This window comes from Nannospalax galili, unplaced genomic scaffold (assembly GCF_000622305.1).
Source record: "Nannospalax galili isolate Female #2095 unplaced genomic scaffold, S.galili_v1.0 scaffold17, whole genome shotgun sequence".
Taxonomy (NCBI): domain Eukaryota; kingdom Metazoa; phylum Chordata; class Mammalia; order Rodentia; family Spalacidae; genus Nannospalax; species Nannospalax galili.
In genome coordinates this window covers 8,825,613-8,833,426 of record NW_008342276.1, presented here as the reverse complement: position 1 = coordinate 8,833,426, position 7,814 = coordinate 8,825,613, and the positions used below count along the sequence as shown (strand labels likewise).

At 40.3% G+C, this 7,814-nt stretch overlaps 1 pseudogene; it reads left to right on the top strand.

Moving 5' to 3' along the window:
• Positions 1 to 383: 383 nt before the first annotated feature.
• LOC103738176 lies at positions 384 to 584 on the top strand (annotated as a pseudogene).
• The last annotated feature ends 7,230 nt before the right edge of the window (positions 585 to 7,814 follow it).

Here is a 7,814-nt window from a genome sequence, read left to right as displayed (position 1 = left end):
TGACTTCCTGGAACACCAGACACACATGTAGTACACATACATTCATACAGGCAAATACCTGTACACATAAATGCATAAATTATTTAAAATAATTTTTAAACATTAGATACATTCCATGTGACTCTCTGATGTGCAGTAAGCTTTATAGAAACACCTGTTAATATTCATTAGGTTCAACTTGTATTTTCTGTTTTGTCTCATATGCTTTAGGAAAAGAAAAAAAGCAACCCTGTGCCCATCACTGTGCTATTCTCTGCTTATTGTTAACCAATGATATCAACCATTTCATCTGAAAATATCTTTTTGGGGCACCTGCATGCTCGCCGACCTTTCCCAGTCAGTTGTCAGGGTTCTGTGTGGCTTGAGGCCTTCGTTTATCGGAGATGCTTCAAAGCTTTATTAAAAATGTCTGGATCCCCTTGAAACCCTACTATACCTAAGTTTTCCAGGAAATTTGGGTAGGAGTGGGGTTGATGCCTTTCATCGTTTATAAAATCAGGAGTGCTAATGAAAAAAGTAAAGTTTTGAAAGGTGCTACACCTGCTCCTGGTCATGGTCATGGTCATGGTCATGGTCATTATTAACCCGCTCCCTGAGTACACTCAAGATGAATCCTCGGTCAGCCTATAAATTTAAGCAAGCTGTGTTAGTTGGAAACATAGAACATAACTGTACATTTGTTTAAGTACCATTTACTATGTGGCATCAATAAATGTATCTGTGAGGTGGAAAAAAAGAAAAGAAAATATCCTTTTGTTTGTTTGTTTGAGACAGGGTCTCCCTGCCCTCAGGAGGCAGAGGCAGGTGGATCTCTGTGAGTCCCAGGCCAACTGGGGCTACAGGGAGACCCTGTCTCAAAAAAGAAAAAAGAAAGAAGAAAGAAAGAAAGAAAGAAAGAAAGAAAGAAAGAAAGAAAGAAAGAAAAGAAAAGAAAAGAAAAATATCTTTTCTAAGCCAAATTTATGTTTCAGGAGCTGAAAATTTGCAAAATTTGACCTGAAAGTCATCAAGGGATACAACAGACACTCAGAAAGAGCTAGACTTCAATACTTAAAGAAAATCACCTAACCAGACGTGGTGGTGCACACCTTTAATCCCAGCACTTGGGAGGCAGAGGCAGGCAGATCTCTAGGAGTTCAAGGCCAGCCTGGTCTACATAATGAGTTCCAGCTAGGGCTATAAGGAGACCATGTCTCAAAAAAAAAAAAAAAATCTTTTCGTATACAAGTCAATTGAGACTTCCCAATAAGCACCTCCCAGTTCATTCAGTGTTGTTTATCTGCTATGTGCATGGGATCAGGTCAAAAAAGAAAGCAAAAAAGCCATGGTGGTAACGCAGCACTGGGGAGGCTGAGGCAGGAGGTTGGGAGTTTGAACCCAGCCTGGTCTTTATAACAAGACCCTGTCTGAAAGAAAATTAGGTCATGGTGGTATACACCCATAATTCTAGCACTCATGCAGCTGAAGCAGTAGGATTGCTGAAAATCAAAGCCCAGCCTGGACTACATAGGAAGACCTGATCTCAAAATCTGAACAAATAAAGAAACAAAAAGGCAGCAAAAGTCGTATTTGGGGAAGCCACATACTCATGAAGGAAGGTTAGGTAGATAAAGAAACGTTCACAGTATTCTACAATCTAATGGGGGAGACAGGATATCACGTTTTCTCTCATATTAAATCTAAATTGAACAGTGTGTGTGTGTGTGTGTGTGTGTGTGTGTGTGTGTGTGTGTGTGAAAGAGACAGAGAGAGCGATGAAAGCAGAAGTGGGACTGTGAAGGGAAGGTGGGGAACCACTGAAATGGGGGGAGGAGGAATGAGGGAGGGTAACAGAGCAAACAAGAGCAAGATACAATGAAATATATGTATAAAATGTCATGAGTCCCCACTGTTATGTATACTAGCTAAAAATGAATAAAAAACAGTATTCTGCAATCACATATGCACACATAGACACAATCATATTTTACTTATGTTTATTGAATCAACTTTTCTGTATCTGTGTCCTCGTCCATAGCATGGGGATAAACGCAGCATGTATTCATGGGATTGTTGGAAAGACTTGGATGTAGAAAAGTGTCTGGCACAGAGTAAGTTAAGAACTCGTCGGTGTTCAACATCGTCACTTTTGTATTAGATGGTACAGCATTGTCTTAAGCATTTTAAGTGCTTAATTTTCCAGACAATTCTGCTCACTGGGTTCCTGATTCACATTTTGATAGGAGGAAGCTGAGGCACAGAGAAGACACACAGCTCACTCAGAAGCACACACAGGAAGTGGGATTCATTGAAGGCTGTGTGGGCTAAAAGGGTGAAGAATGACCAGTCTTGTGAGCCCTTCTGGGAATGCAAAGGCAAAAGTACTTTTTCCAAAACAGCAACTGATAAAATGTTACCCTAAAATAACTTGCAGCTCAGAAATCTGGCTCTGGACTTTTAAAAAATATTCACATCAAGGTTTCAATCCAAATTCAAATTAGAAAAGACATAACTTCGTTCTAGGGCCGAGAGTTTGCAGATACGGACTTGCTGACTGCTCTGACTAGGGACTGTCCCAGAACACCGATCCGCCTACCTCTACTTCCTAAATTGAGTCCTGCCCTTCAGTTTAGTGGCTGTTGAGAACTGGATGCCACACCCTCCAAAGGTGAATTTCCTATCTCCAGAGTGGGACCTGGGTTACCATGCTTGCCCAGTGTTTACATAAGCATCCCAGCTCCCAAACAAGAAATACTAGTCTTCTGTAACTGCACACTTGCAGGCCTGTGACTGGAGAGGAAAACACGGACAATAGCTCCATCTGCCTGTGAAATCCAAGTTCTCTCTAAAAACCCAAGAAAGCTCCTAGAAAGGGAAACAGAAGCCAAGACCCGGAACACAGCCACACAAAATATCTATTTATACTAAATAAACAGAATCAGGCTGCCTCGGACCTAAGCATACCCATACCTCATAGATAGTATCATGAATAGCATCACTGCATCTAAGTATCACTTGTTAAAGTGAGAAGCTCTATGAAGTTCCCAACCATGCAAGTCCCCCAAACATGTTATTTAATCAAGATGGCATGAGTTCAATTGAAGAAGCATAAAAAGATATGTCCATTGATCCACACTGCACCAGATAGCAGATCCTCTTTTATACAGTAATAATTGTGACTGGCTTATTATGTTCAGAGTCCTCATGAGGAGCTGGCAGTCCTAGCATTTAATTCCAGAATATTTCACCAATTCTAAAATGAAAACTTGATTGTGTCATATTGTATAGCATTCTGTTTTTCAATGTATCATGTAACCTAGGTAGCTGGTATTACTTTGAACTTCTAATCCTCCTGTCTCCACAAGTCAAGTGCTGGAATTACAGGTGTGTGCCACCATGCCTGGTTTTTTGTGGTTCCGGGGATCAAATCTGAGCTGGCTTTGTGCATGCTAAGCAAGCAGTCTAAAGCTAAGCTATATCCCTAGCCTTGTTTCTTTTTGATACCTTTGAATAATGGCCGTATCTTATAATCCACAACACTTTCAATTCAGTGAAACACAGACTCATGTTTGAAATATACCTGTCAGTCAGTCCTACCCTTAAATCTCTCCAGGATAAGCCTCCTCCTTGTCTTCTCTGCTGCTTGTCCCCAGATGCAAGCCCTCCAGCAGCATCACTTGCCTAAGAGTTCACTAGAAGTTGGTAACCTGCCTCCCTACCTCTAGGCTAAGCCCCTCCAAACTACCCACATAGCTGTCCTGAAGATGACTTAAAGCACATATCTAATTATATCACTTGCCTGTTTATAATCATTCAATAGCTCATCACTAAATATAGTGATGAGTGAGAATCTTTATACTATTTTTTTCCTTCTTTCCTTCCTTTCCTTCCTCCCTCCTTCTCTCAGGATTTTTTTTTTTTTGCAGTGCTACCAAATACAGAGCCTTGCACATCCTAGGAACGTGCTCTGCCATTGAACTACATCCCAAGCCGGTTATGGTGGTACACGCCTTTAATCCCAACAGAGGGAGGGAAGAAAGACATCCCAAGACCTATTTTCCTATTTTCTCCATATTTAATCAATTTGAAAATTTGTATAAGATTTGTAAGTCACCAGTGAGGATGCCCACTGACCATCACAATTCATGTAATTCACCAAACCCACTTCAGAGCCAGGATCATCTCCCTGTCTTGGCAACCACATCTGTAAAGTCACTCTTGCCATGTAAATTAACATATTTTCATGAGTGGTAATTAGGAAGAGATCTTAAGAGGGCTAATGATGCTAGCTGCTGTAGCTCTATGGTGTTGATGACATTGGCTTAATGCAGCATTTTTTGTTGCTTCTCCTAACTGCCCATAAATGCTCCATTTTTTAAACTCCCTGAAATTTTCCAATTGGAGTCCTGGTTTCCTTCTAAGCCTGATCCCAAGACCAGCCTAGATTGAACCCTGATCTGCATATCTGCATTTTCAGTTTTGGCGGTTCCCACACACATGTTCCTCCAGCCCACACAAGTGCTCTGGTCTTGCCACTCCCGACAATGAACCTTTCTTGTTAACTTCACATCCAAATTGCCACAGCAGTGAAGAAACAAGAGACCCAGTGTGAGGAAGGAGGCCCAGAATCCCTTCTTCCTGCTGTGCTCCATCCACACTCATCCTCTTTCAGGTCTTTGAACTTACCAAGCTCTTACCCAAGTCTGAGATACCCACCTCGGAGACTGTCTGAGACTTTCTCATCATTAAAGTTCACCTACTTAAGGATGTTTTCCTTTACTACACCATGCAAAGTAGGATCTGGACCTCCTCCCCATATCTCAAATCTATTATTTCATACTTCAACCTTTTTATGATGGCACTTAACACAATGGATAGCTATTTCATTTGTTGGGTTTTTTTTTAAAGTATATTCCCTACTGGACTGTTAAGTTCCATGAGCAAAAGGAATGTGTCATATTTATGTTCCTCAATGGTCTTTGAGTGACTTTTACAAAGCAGGCACTACATGTAACATTTGTTATATACTCAATGTGGTTATGTCTTAGACTATAAGAAGTAATCTCTAATGAAGCCAACATAGTAGACTTTGTCTCATGTGAGCCAATTACCTTTAGTGTTTATTGTTTTCTAGTCTGACCAGCGGTGACCATCATTGTATCTCAGCCCCATTGCCACACTGCATGCAATAAATATTTTGAGCATAAATCTTCTCTACCACTAGTCATTTCAGTAGATATTTAGGAACACTAAACACACGTCTCTTAAGTCGGTATGAAAATGAGAACCATCATGCCCTTAACACTGAAGAACAGCATAATCTCATTTATAGATGTAAACATTAATTAGAATTGTGATACTTATTATGAACCACAGACTATGATCAATTTTTAACATACATCATTTTATTTAATCGTCATAATATCACTGTATGAGTAGGCCATATGAACTCTGATGGTTAATTGATTACCAACTTGACTGGATTATGTAGCACCTAGATGAGTAAAGTACACCTCCAGGTGTATCTGTTGGGAAGAGGTCCTGATCATGAGGGCCTGGACCTGTGGATCCATTCCTTGATGGATTCGTAATAAAATAGCATTATTGGGAGTTGATGATAGAGAAGAAGTTGGAGAAAGTTGGATACTAAGGGCCTGTGCTTGGGGACTGTATACTGTGCTGGCCTCTTCCTGCATTCCCTTTTCTGATTCCTGTCTACTATGACATGAACTATTCTTGACCTCTCTGTCATGATGGACTGATACCCCTAATACAATGAGCCAAAATAAATATTTTTCCTTGCAACTGTTTCTATCAGGTATTCTGTCAGAAAATTAATACAGCAACTAAGAACATAGTTCTAGAGTCATGATTTGGAGTCACATGCCAGGGCTGCTACTCTTGCAAGCTCCTTAACTTCTTTATGCTTCTGTTTCTTCAGCTCAAAAATTGGTATTGTAGTGGTTACCACATTTTAGAACTGTTGCAAGAGGTTTTTTAAAATATTTTTTATTATTTTTATTTTATGTGTATGAGTATATTGCCTGCATGTATGTGAGTGCACCCGTGTCGTGCAATGCCGTGGAGGTCAGAAGAGGGCTTCTGATTCCCCTGGAACTGGAGTTAAGGATGGTTTGTAGCTGCCATGTGGGTGCTGGGAATCGAACCCACAAGAGTTAAATGAGTGTCCTGGTTGGCATTAGCTGTCAACTTGACACAGCCTACAATCACTTGAAAGAAGTAATTATCTTTATCAGGTTGGTCTGTGGATCTGTCTCTGAGGGATTGTCTTGATTGCTAACTAATATAGGAGGGCCCAGCCCACTGTGGGTGGTATCATTCTCTGGGCAGGTATTCCTGGACTGTATAAGAAAGCTGGCTGAACATGACCCTGCAAGTGAGCAACTCAAGCAGTTCCTCCATGATTTCTGCTTCAAGTTCCTGCTTGAGTTCCTGCCCTGGCTTCCCTCAGTGATGGACTGTGACCTGGAAGAGCAAACCAAATAAACCTTTTCCTCCCCTAAGTTGCTTTTGGCCAATGTCTTATCACAGCAGTAGAATGAAACTAAAACAATTCGATAATACTTGTGACATAATTAACTCAATGCCTGGCACACAGAAGTGTCCCAGTAATGTTAGATACCTTGCCATAACTTGCTCTTCTGGGGCCTTTATGTTCCATAGCATCACACTGTGTCTAGCACAGAGAGAGACTATGTCACCAGGCTGAGCTCCTACCCTTTAGGAGCACACAGTTGAGTCTGCTATGAGGTCATCCTTGGAATTCAGAAGAAACCAGCAAACGTGTTCCTCCAAGCTGCTGTATTCAGTTTATGGTCCAAGCACCATAAAACCACGTCCTCATTTCCTTTTCCACCAAAATAGTTATCTGTGCTCCTTGAAAGAGGCCCCAGATTATTATAGCTCCTTAAATACTTCCAAAATCTCTGGAGAAAAGAAATGCTTTTTTTAAAGTAGGCCCAGCTTTGAGCATGAAAACATTAGGTTAAATTCTCTGAAGCTATGACAGTGTAACTCATTTCCTGTTTTTCTCAGCTGTCTAGACACAGATCTCATAAGCATTAGCTGTGAGTCCTATCAGGTTAAAAATAGAAGGTCTAAATATGAAATGCTGTGGTAAAGGGAAGATTGCAGGTTTCTACCTTTGTCCACAAAATTATTCTGTTGAAGCAGTTTTGTTTTGTTTCGTTTCGTTTTTCGTTTTTGCCTTCATTGCTACTTTTTCCATTAAGCCCTATGAAGCTGTATTTCAATGGCTGGACTAAAGAACATCCTTTTTTCCAAAATAATACATTTGTCCCATGATAACATTAATACAGTGTTCTCCCTAGGTTTTAAAAGTCACTTGAAAACACAGATCAAAGCAGATTTTCTTAGGACAGAATGTAGAGATATATCAGGTTATTATACAGACTAACCTTTAGCACCAATAAATTTATGTGTAAGTAAATGCATATTGACCCTTTTTCATATATTTTATTTATTCTTTGAGAATTTCATACATGCATGCAATGTATTTTCTTTATACTCTCCCCCTAACTCCTCCCAGATCTACCCCCATGCCACCACTTTCATTTTTTTTCACTTCTGCTTCAAAAAGTAATCTGATAATTTCTTTTGAATATGCAATTTTTCTAGAAGACACATTTTTAAAACTTCATAGAGGCTGGAGACATGGTTAAGAACACTTGCTGCTGTTGCACAGGACCCAGGTTCAGTCTTGGCGCCCACACTGGGCAGCTCACAACCTCCCCAGGGGCATCTGCAGAATGTAAGAATGAAGCTCTGTTAGCACTGTTAAAAATGTTAATTTA